This window comes from Simochromis diagramma, unplaced genomic scaffold, assembly GCF_900408965.1.
Source record: "Simochromis diagramma unplaced genomic scaffold, fSimDia1.1 OVJJ01000603.1, whole genome shotgun sequence".
NCBI lineage: Eukaryota > Metazoa > Chordata > Actinopteri > Cichliformes > Cichlidae > Simochromis > Simochromis diagramma.
In genome coordinates this window covers 16,034,504-16,045,919 of record NW_024387414.1, presented here as the reverse complement: position 1 = coordinate 16,045,919, position 11,416 = coordinate 16,034,504, and the positions used below count along the sequence as shown (strand labels likewise).

General features: G+C 38.0%; 1 long non-coding RNA gene across 1 annotated transcript in view; it reads left to right on the top strand.

The window, feature by feature from the left end:
* Window positions 1–4,740: 4,740 nt before the first annotated feature.
* LOC120721524 overlaps window positions 4,741–11,416 on the top strand; it is a 33,623-nt gene continuing 26,947 nt past the window's right edge. Inside the window, exons 1-2 of the long non-coding RNA XR_005693183.1 lie at window positions 4,741–8,291; window positions 11,352–11,361. This is a non-coding gene — a long non-coding RNA (uncharacterized LOC120721524). The remainder of the gene's footprint in view (window positions 8,292–11,351; window positions 11,362–11,416) is intronic.

Here is an 11,416-nt window from a genome sequence, read left to right as displayed (position 1 = left end):
AAAAAACACAACAAAACAGAAAATTACCCCCAGACTGTGAGTCTTTATTGGGTGGCCATTGGACATTTAATTTTGGAGGTGTTCATAACGCAGGAGAAGTCAGCGACCTGGTGACCTACCCATGCTGTATCTCTCCTGGGGATTCCATAATCCGCCCTGATCAAGGTCACCTAGTGACCTTTAATGAGGCGGAGACAGAGACGCATACAAGTTAATAAATAAATAGTTTCTGATGCTTTTGAGGATGTTATTGCAGATTTGAATCCTAAAGTTGGTACTGATTGAGAAATCTTGTTGCCATTTTTAATACAGGGGTTGGTTGAGGTTTCTGCATTGTTCAAAATTCTATAAATACTCCTAAGTATTCACTGATTATAATTGCACACATACGTTTAAATGATTTTCTACTGGAATTGAGTCATTACGTTTAATGGGAGTTCTTTTACATTTGCCTAAAACGTGGATGATTTTAAATGTGAATTTCTAATGCCAAACTTTTAGATTAAATGCTGAAAGTTGATGAGCGTGTTATGTTGATGTAATTAACATAATTAAATGAATATCAACTGAATACCTAAAATGGTATAACACATGCTGGCTTTTTCATTTGTTCCTCATGCCTTATAGATTTATCACCTCATTCAGTTTGTTTTATCTTTGGTCTGCATTGTACCCTACCCACACACACAGCATAGTTTCTCACAGACAAAAACCCCTTGAACGGGGAGAAAAGTTGAGTCACAAGATAAACGGCTGTCTCTGCAAATGTTACATTTACACTCTCCTTTTAAAATCGAATCATCAGAAATAGCCTCCTTCTGTTTTCCCTCATTTGGTTGTGTGTGCACTGACACATTCCCAGACATGTTGCAAGTGTTGATTATGTGACATGAAGCTATAATGAAGCAAATTCAATTCATTATAACTGTCATAATAATGCCAATAATAATTTAATGCGTCATTTGGGAAATGGCTAAAAATGGCCTCGACTGGCAAGCAATCGCTGAGCACTTTGACCATCGTCGATCCCTGACAGCATCGTCCATCAGTACAGCACTGCTCCACACTGCAGTGTCGCCAGTCTGAACTATGAACAGCGGTGTGCAGAACTAACACTGGTCTAAATAAATGTCCGGTAGCATTGTAGCTAATGTTTGTGCCCCTCTTCATTAACTGGTCAGATATTTATAGCTGGTGTTTTAATGCACCTCTTTTCTGTTGACCCAGCATCCCTTTTTACATGTATCTTGGAACATCCCTCTTGGCACATCTATGGAAGATTAATCAAAACTTCTGAGGAACTTCAGGGGGGTTTAAATCTACTAATCATGTAGGTGTGGGAAAATGTTATGGGTCCCCACCCACAGCCTAGAGGTCCCGCCAGAACACACTTATTTTGTTCCACTTAAAACATGGGTGGAGAAGCAATGAGAAAGCACTTTTACACAGATGGGCGCACAGGTGTGAGAGCATTCAGATGGTCTGTGCCTCTGTGTTTTGTGTATGTGTGTGTGCGCACAAACATGAAAAGCTAGCAATCCCATTTGCTAATATTGACATGGGTGTCCCTGTTCAATCTCGTTACAAGGATTATTGTCTATTGAGATCCCATTTCATTAGGCTAAAACACACACCTTAGGGTGCACACTGGGGCTACCGCTTGGTCTCCAGCCTTTTAGCTTCTTTGCTTGGCTGATTGTGAGGAGCACTCTTATAAGTGGTTTTGTTGAGGACCGCTGTATTTCAAAATATGTTTCAGTTAAACTTCATATGTGGCTATAGCGTGACATCTAATACCTTCCAAGAAGAAAAAAAAGGAGGTTAAAAAAAAAAGAAGACACTGCGTGAGGATACTCCAGTTGATGCTCAGTGGGTGGAGTAATAAAGTCAGATATCCTGCTAACTGCTCTATTGAAATGCCCGGTTCTTGAATTATATCCAATATGCATATGAGAAAGCAACCCAGCACCCTCCCCATGGCTTGACTCCAGATTACGTATTGATTCTTGATATGAAAAGCTCATTACATAAACAGAAACAGCAACACAAAAAAGCCAGTGAACCTTTGCATAAATCCTTTAATTGAATTTCCAGTGCTGGTGGTTGGAGGTTCTTTTTTTTTAATTGAATCCATTGCTGGTGTTGTGATTTGCATGCACAGTAGTGCGTCCTGTCCTAGATAAAGTGCCATTGATCCTTATTAAAGCTCACCTCTGGCCGCGCTGTGGACTAACAGGGAAAATTAAATGTGTTCATGGTGCATATACTTACTGCCCGCAAGGCTGTACTGCGAGAACCAGTATGGACAAGAGCAGAATGAAGGAGCTATTGGGAGGGGGGGTGGGGAATAGAATTATCGTGAAATTAATTTGCTAAATTATCTAGGCTTTGGTCGTTTTTAATCATACTGTTTCACATAAAGCATTCTTTGAAGCTATGCCTGGTGACTTACTGTTATAAATAACAGTGGGCTTGTTTGGTTTTGGGAACTATGAAGTATATAGTACCTCACAAAAACCGCAGAATGTGTTAATCGTAAATGCAATCTTCATTGAAATTCAATTTGTTTTTCTTTAGTTCTGAGCAAAAAAAACGCAAAACAGTATTTTTATCTTATTATTAGCTATGTGAAAAAAAGAACTCGTTAGCTTTGTTGCACTTGGAGGGGGAAAAAGGAAGTATCCCATCTGTTTTGATTTGGCCATGGGTGATATGTGTTATTTCTCCGCTGAATCTGCTTTATTTGCTAGGGAGGAAGACAGAACAGCAGGCCAGAGGAATGCATCACACGTCGTCGGGACTACGGGTGAATTATATCTGCGTTCTCTGTTGTCTTTTTCGTAAGTTGTTTTTCCTTATTAAGATAAGAGATAAGTGGTCTAACATTTAATGTGTGTGATTAGTGCATCTCTCCTTGCCTGCGACTGCATTGTCTCTCCACTTCAGTACGGGCTCACTTTGAAGGGAACAGATTGGATTAGACGAGTGGGAATATGTATCCAGTGGAATTTTTATGATATACAAACACAGTTCCATTAATATCTATATTTTGACAGATATTTCAGATAGAAGTGTGACACAGAAACAAAAAAGTCACTTAGTATATGAACGCTGATGAGAAGAGGCATGGATGAAACACAAGGCATTTTTACCATGTTCTTGTCTCTGTGTGGGAATGTGACTAGCCTGAATACCTGCAATCTGCTGTGCTTACTGCCTGCCTCTATAAGTGCGTCTTGTGTCAAGATTCTCCTCCCTCTGATGCTATACGTTAAGTTCAGTCAACTTCTGCTCTGTTTCATTAAAATAACAGTATTTTGGAAATGTATGGGTCTCGGGCTCTAAACGTGAAGGTTGAGGCTTGAGTAAGGTTTTGGCACTCACACCTTTGAGTTGTCTACCTGTACTAGTTATGTGAACACTCCTAGTGGCAACTTAATCACATCCACATCAAGCCAAAATAAGACATATTTTTTCATTTTTTTCAATTTGAGACAATTTGCTGCAAATACAGTAGTAAATCACATTTCTTTGATTTATTAATCTAACAAAATTTTGCACCCTAAAGGGAAACTCCTAGAAATACCTACTCTGGGCCTAAATCCAAACAGTAGCACTTTTTAAAACAAAAATTACAAATGAATAAACGCTTTGTCACATGTCGGTACCTTTTATAGCCTTGTTTGTGGATGGTTGGGTGCTATGTAAAACAGCTGTGTAAAATAGTTTTACATCACATTCTCTTGCTATTTTACTTAAATGTGTGGCTGCCTGGAGCCATATGGGGCCATATGGTTTCAAGCAGCTATGTTCAAGAATATAATTAAATGAGACACCAAAGAGACATACATTAGATTTTTTTCATGTCTTTGTCCTGCCCTTTGTGTATTTTTGTTTTTCTTTTGTGTTTTTTCATGTATTTCTTTTACCAGTGTCTGCTTTTCCCCCGTCTTCCTCAGATCAGTAACACATTCTTTGTTTGTCTTTTAGTTTCTTCCTGTTTTATTTTGAAATTACTCACCGTTTTCTTTTTATTTCCTTTGTTTGTGTTTCCCCATTGTTAATCAATTAAATTGGGCTTCACCATTAGTTGTTTCACCTGTGTGCTGTTTGCCAAATAGTTGCCTGCGTATTTTTAGTTCCTTTCTTTGCCCAGTCAGTTGCTACTTAATGCGTTTGGAGTCAAACTTGCCCAGTCTTATTTCAATTTATACCGTGTTTCATAGGAATAATAGGGAAATGGTCCACACCTGGATATGAAATTGCACATCGGCCAGTTGTCCAGTTACTTTTGAGGCTGTGTAAATGGAGTGACAATGCAAAAGAAACCTGTAAATACTTGAATGGTTATTTTAATATTTTGATAAAGCAGTCTAATTAAAGCTGCATTGATAGATTAATTTAAAATATTCTGTGACAGTGCAAACAGGCAGTTTTGCCGAAGATGTTCCACTATGTGAATGCATAAGAAATAAAGTGACAGAAAAAAAATACGCATGTAAATGGTATATATTACAATGTTAAGTGCAGTCATTGCTTTTTATTGCCGTGATGTGTAAAGATTTTTTTGGGCAAATGGATATTGGCATTACAACTGAATAATATGTAAAAGAAAAGAAAGAATATTATAAAACTTTATTTTTTTAATTGAATTATTGAAACATTTCAACAAAATTTTAAATGACTTCTAAATTTATGTCAATATATTTTTGTCGGAGACGTGCATTGATATTTTCTTTTTAGATGCTTTCTGTATGAATATATTCCCGTATTCGTTCTGTAGGTCTACTCTGTCTTCCATTGCGTTGGTGGCACATAGTATCTAATGGCCCAGTCCCAACGATGGAGGATATTTAAGGCTCTTTGCCAACCACAAAGCACTGAAGATGCATCAAATGGTGGCGTGACTGGGAAGTGGGGAAGCCACAAGATTCATTGCAAGTGAAATGCAAGTGAGATAACTGACACACATCAATGGCACTTTGGTGTATACATACTGATGACTGAAACAGCTGGGGTAATGGACACCCATGTTGGATGCATTCCTGGGAATAAAACATAAATATAGAATATGCTAAATAAAATTAGCCATTGCGTAAAGGCAAGTGTATGGAGAAAAAAAGGTCTGGCATGAAGCCAGATGTGAATTTTGTATGTTTTTACAGAGTTAGATGGTGAAAGTACACAATTTATCAAAGTATTAGGTGTGATTTCCAAACATTTAATGTAGGATTTGGACTGTAAAATAATATAGCGTGTCACCATTTAAATGTTATTTCAAAGGCCACTGTTTCACAAAAGCAATCATTTATCCCAGTCACTGTCACTGTTGACCCTGCCCTCTCAGCTACTTTCTTTTTGAAGAAGAAATTTACAACTACCTACTAGCATTAATTCAGCTGTATCGGGTTAGATGGGAAGATAAAGTGCTGTAAATCAAACTCATGAGCCTTAAAATGACAGTTTTCAATCGCCTTGGGTGTTAGGTAATTTGTTGATTTGCCCTTATTTCTTCACTAGTTCTACACTGTACTTTGGATTGTGTTGTGACGGTGTTATAACAATTTTTACAAGGCAAAATTGTCATTGATAGTGAGGCTCACACTCACGTTGATCATTTTACAATTGGTGCATCTGGTGTTATTTATATCTGCTGTCATTTTCACCCTGGAAATCTGAGGGCAGCTTAAACTTACATTGTCAAGAATGCACTTAGTGACAGAAATCTGCTTCTGGGACACATTTATTATACCACTAGCCTCACCTGGCAAAGAGTGGCAGCAGTTGGCTGATAGAATAAGAGAAATAAAGCATCCCTAATGGAGGCAAATAGTGGAAACATGTTCTATCAGAAGTGATTACTGCTAATTAAGCTGTTTTCACAGCTGGCTGCCTCGCCGTAATATGCACACTTGCATCATCCAGAGAAAAGGAGAGAAACTGTTTAGAGATCCACTTGAGTCGCAGAACACTGATTAAATGGATTAATATTAGTCACAAGTGGAAAACAACAGAATTGTCAAAAAATATGCATTAATTACGCGGGAAATAAGGACGATATGTGGGAGGAGAGAGTTGAGTGAACAGTGAGTAACAGAGAGAAAAGTAGACATGACACATCTCTCCTGCATAGAGGAATTTTTGGCACTCCCAAATAGGTTTTAGCCAAAGTCCAAAGAAAATCCCCTGCATTTTAAATGAATTCAGAATTTATTTATTTATCTTTATTTTTTGTTAATAGGGTTTCATTTACTCCAGCTCAGAAATAACAGGAATAAGTTGTCAAATAAGGGTACGCAGTCTCATTACCTTTATTTTATGTGGACAGATTGTGCTTACATGCACAGTCACCCCCTCCAAAGTCCCAGTCTGAGCCAGGAACCACCTCGAATTAGAGTGAATGCGACTGTTTGGTCTTAGTGCTGTCTCCCCCTCCTGCCTGTGTCTGTGTCTCTGGCCAGTGTTGAGTAACCCTCCTCTGGCGCTCAAGCCCACCGATCGCTCTCCAACAGTTGACTGATTGTGTTCGTCTACTTTGTGTGGCCCTCACACCGCTCAGCAGCACATCAAAGAACACTCGGGCTTCCTGGGTGTGCTTGTTGTTCGCTGAGGACAACGCGGTGCCTTTAGATGTTTTTCTTTCTTCCAAAGGCAGTTAGCAGCCTGTAATCCAGTGCTCTGAGGGGTGAAAGTACCACAATCCCTCACACTGGGACTGTCATGTAGCTGGCCCAGCAAGTCCGGTTGAGTAATAGAGTCAGATCAAAGTGGGTGTGAAGGCAGGCGGCAGGTTGAGAAATGAGATTTGATTATAACTTTACAAATAAGCTTTGTGAGATGTCTACTGTCAAAGGACATTATGAAAAAAATGCTTTAGAAGAATCCAGAGACGGTTGAACTTCTTTTTTCTGAGATGATATTTGATGGTATTGCACTTTTATTTTAACCACACTAGGGTTAAACCTGGTTTTTCATTGTAAAATCTTTGTTTAAACAGAAAAGCTGAAGGAGAATTGTTTTTTCCTTTCACCTCGTGACCTTTCACCTTTGTCAGTTTTCAGAGCTTCTAATGACTTCACATTTGGTAAAGTGAGATTCAGACTGAAAGACAGCCTGACAGCCCCTTGCAGACTCTTTTTTTCTTTTCCTTCTTCATGGTGGATTGAGGTCTTTCAAGCACTCCTGTGCCAGTGAAGACCACAGCAGGAAATATAGTTGTCCCCAGTTCTGGAATGACAACTTTCTTTTTCACCTCCTTTTAAGAGACTTTTATTTTCCTGTCTTTCCTGTGGTTAGGAGATCAAAGACACTTTAGATTTGAATGCCTTTGAATCAAAGAGAAAGGTTTAATTGAAATAAAAAGGGGGATGGGACTGAGGCTAATAGCTTTGTTCAGGTATGTATCATAACGTCTTTTGGCGCATTGCGTGACTTCCATCTCAAGGCTTTCAGAATGCCGTTGAAGGTTACCTCCTGTAATTTCCTTGCAGTATTTGAAAATGAAGTGTAACAAAATTATTCATGAACATTTTCAACAGTGCGGGTTTCCTCACACTTATTGGGTAAATTATACTCCAGGAGATTTGTTAAACTTTGCCAAAACCATTTGTAAAAGCAGCAGCTGCAAATCATATTCCCATTTAACATTGTGCAGCTCTTACCATTTCTCTCGATCTATTCTTGCTCTGCCTTGTTGCCCCCACCCTCGCACCCTGTCTGCAAGTGTTTTATGGTCTTCTGGGAGGTTGGAGAGGGGTTGTTTGGCAGGATGGTGTAAGCATACCAAAAGATAACAATTTTTCATTTGCACAAGCAAGCGACAGCGTGCAGAAGTAAAAACAGTAGGGAACGAAGTTTAATGGTTAAAGTGAAGTGGAGAAAGGCTGTGTAATTTATAATAGATTTTTACAAGTATATACTAATAATCATATCTGCTTATTACATCTAGATTTATACATTGTAGAATATGATGTGAAACTTGTATCCCCCTCTGGTTGAAGACAGTAATTCAACTAAAGCAAAAAAAAAACCATCTTGCATTTTTATGAACAGGGGTGCACATCAGTTGTCCGCAGGTGCACATGCGCTGTCAAAATAAGAGACGCGCACCAGATAAGAAGTTGCAACGCGCGTTTGCGTACATAAGATTTTCTGTTCTATTTGTTCTATTTGTTTAGAACTCTTAAAGATGTCAAAGAAGCAAACTCCTTTAAGCAATTACTTTGATGTTCCTCCACCTCCAAAGAAATGTCAGAAGGAGTCCGAACTGCAAAATAAGCGCGTATTCTCGCGTATTTCTTATTATTAAAGGTATTAAAGGAGCTTGCTCTTTGACATCTTTAAGAGTTCTAAACAAATATCTGTCTTCCTCCAGAAAATCTTATGTACGCAAACGCGCGTTGCATCTTCTTATCTGGTGCGCGTCTTTTATTTTGACAGCGCATGCGCACCTGCAGACCACTTATGTGCACCCCTGTTTATGAAGGATGTAGCAGTTGGAAATCAGATTATTGATGAAGCAAAATTAGGTCAACAGACAGATGCTAATGTATTAATTTCCAGAATTAGCACTGCATTTTTAGACAGAATAAACATTTTCATACACAAATTCTTCCATGAAATAAATGACTCACCAATCATAGTATTTCATATATATGTGACTCTTTATAAATTACATTTTTAAACTGCTGTCAGAAAAAAAAAAAGCCTCTTGCTTTTACCTTAGATGGCAGTGTGTAAACCAGTGATTTCACAAAAGGGGCTCTCTGTCTGTACCCCATACTCTGACTACTGCAGGCAAAGCCATGCTCATAATTCAGAACTCATTCACCTGTCTAGTTCAGTTTTTCTAAGTGGCATGGTTTGGCTTGCCAAGGTGGTGCACACACACATGTACAATGTAGGACAACTTCTTCACCCTGAACCAGCAGCTGAGAAGTGTAGCTGTCATATTAAACCTCTGTGCTCACTCACTTAGCTCGCCACACTCTCCGGGGCGCCCCTGTTTGTCTACACCATTGTTCCGGTTCAGTAGAGAGAGCAACAGGGAGACGAGAGACTCGATGTGCATTCCTGTCAAGAACTCTTTCACTGATCCTGTAAACCATCCTCATTCACATACATACGCACACATACTCACACATGCACGCGTACACAGGATCTTACCTCTGAGAAGTTGTCTGAGTGTCTGTAACCTCCCACTGCTGGAGGCATCCTGGCTACACTAGCACTTACCTACTGTGGTTTCATTCATTATTGTCCTAATTAATACATTTTAAACTGCTAATAAGGCCCCTGATTATAGAAGCAATGACTGTAATAGTTAAATAACATTTACAAATGAATAATAAAGTCCGTGGTCATTAGTAGGCTAATAAGGACGGTCTTTGAGGTTCGAGGTGATTGCACTTCAATGCAATGTTTCTGCTGAGAGTGCTGGAAAATACATCAGTCTGCTTTACAGTCTGCTGTTAGTGTGATGGCCTTTGTTGGGGGGAAACTGATGCAGTGTCACACCAATAGAGGGCATTGTTGTTTAACTGCAGGCATAAAGCATCTATTCTTTGTTTACGTCCGTATCCCTGGGTGCTGTTTTGTTTTTTCTTTTCCCTTTCCTCCATTTAGGCTGGCTGAATTTGATGGTTTTGTTTGAATACTAATTTGAGCATCAATCTATCAATGCTCTGTTTTTCATATTCTGTCAGCAAATGCAGTGGCTACACACTCAATCTTCTTTTCTTCACCAATTGAAATTACTCCATATTATGTTTTTTATGAGATGCAAATTAAAAGGATCCATTTCATCAAACTGCAGCCGACTCGCCTCTAAAGGGAGTAACTTAAATTTGTTTTATTTTCAGAGAGCTTTTTTTTTTGTAAGAATATGTAAATAAAATAAAATTACCTAGACATAGAGATACAATTTTAAGTTTTTAAGCTTCTTTACTGTAATGTGACTGAAATAGTGGAATTTAAAATATAACTGGCTTGCTAGACCTTGGGTAAGTTCTAAACTTAAATGTGTTTTTTAATGTCAGCTGAAGAACTGATCTCTGTGATATGAGTGTCTCTTTATCTGCACACTGAACCTGCCTGCAGAGTTGGAAAAAAATGACTTTACATTAACTCCAATTACAAAACTGAAAATCTTGCATTATTGCAGGTGTTACCACATTTCTTTGTAGGTCTGGATTCACGCCTACACGCGTAAACAGACACACACCAGAAAAAGCCAACCAGACAGAGAATTTGAAAAAACAAGAAACAAAGCAGCAAATTTAATAAATAATAAATTGAAACAGATAATTGTCATTGTTGTTATCACTCTCTTTGTTTTGTCGCCCTCCTTGAACATGTTTTTCATGATTATTTTACATTTATTTTCGATTTGCCCTTTTAAGAGTACAGTTTGTCTTCGGTGTTTTGCAGCACTTTGGATACATAATCATTCATGTTTCCAGTATACACTATATTGATCATTTAAGATTGTACGGAAAGTTGGGAAAAGGGCATACCGATTATGATCAAATTGGAATGTCTAGGTGTAAAAGCTTAACATTTGTTCTTGAATTAAATATTTGAAAAAATGAATATTTGATGAATCAGAATCAAGTTTTTTTTTTTATAAGTGGGTGATTAACATTTCCTCTCTTTGAAAACATCTATAAAGCTTTGTTGAAAACAAACTCATTATTCAAAAGGACAAAACTCATTCAGCCTCAATTTAACACAGTGAATGAGCATTCAATCAAACTGTTGCCAATGTATTGATTAAGGAAAATGCACAAAAGAAAGGATTTAAACCTTGGTGAAAGCATTAACAGCATTCTGAAAATAGACAGCCGATTGGTCATAGATCACAAATGGCAGGAAATCCATCTTTCTTTGCTCAAGTCTCCTTTTTATCTCGCAGTGGGAGAGTTTTCACACCAGGTCATACTTAAATTCTTACCCCATGTGCCATTCTCCAAACTTCATATGTAAATCAGTGCTAGAGCATCTTCATAACGAAGCTTACCCCGTGGATGAAACATGTCAGTTAAACTTTACTTTGCAATTCCAGCTTGTAGTGCACAGAAAAGTCCTGCTTTTGTTGGATTTAGTTGGATTTAAGGTAAAATATTTTGTACAGATATGTAACATTATTCAAAAGTCCATGCTCAAGTTTTAGACACATTCCGATTTAAAATAAAAACTTAAACTGTTCATTACACTGTGCATGCAATACATATAAAACAATAATTATTAATTATTTTCAAATTACTGTTCCTTTCTTGCATCAGATTAGAGAATGAAGTTCTGCAGGTTACAGGTCATGTAGGTGTAATGTATTTTGTATATGTATACAACAGCAAAATGGTTGTTCATTCTTTAGGTATACATTTTTTTACTCTACCCCTGAGTTCAGCAAGCAATT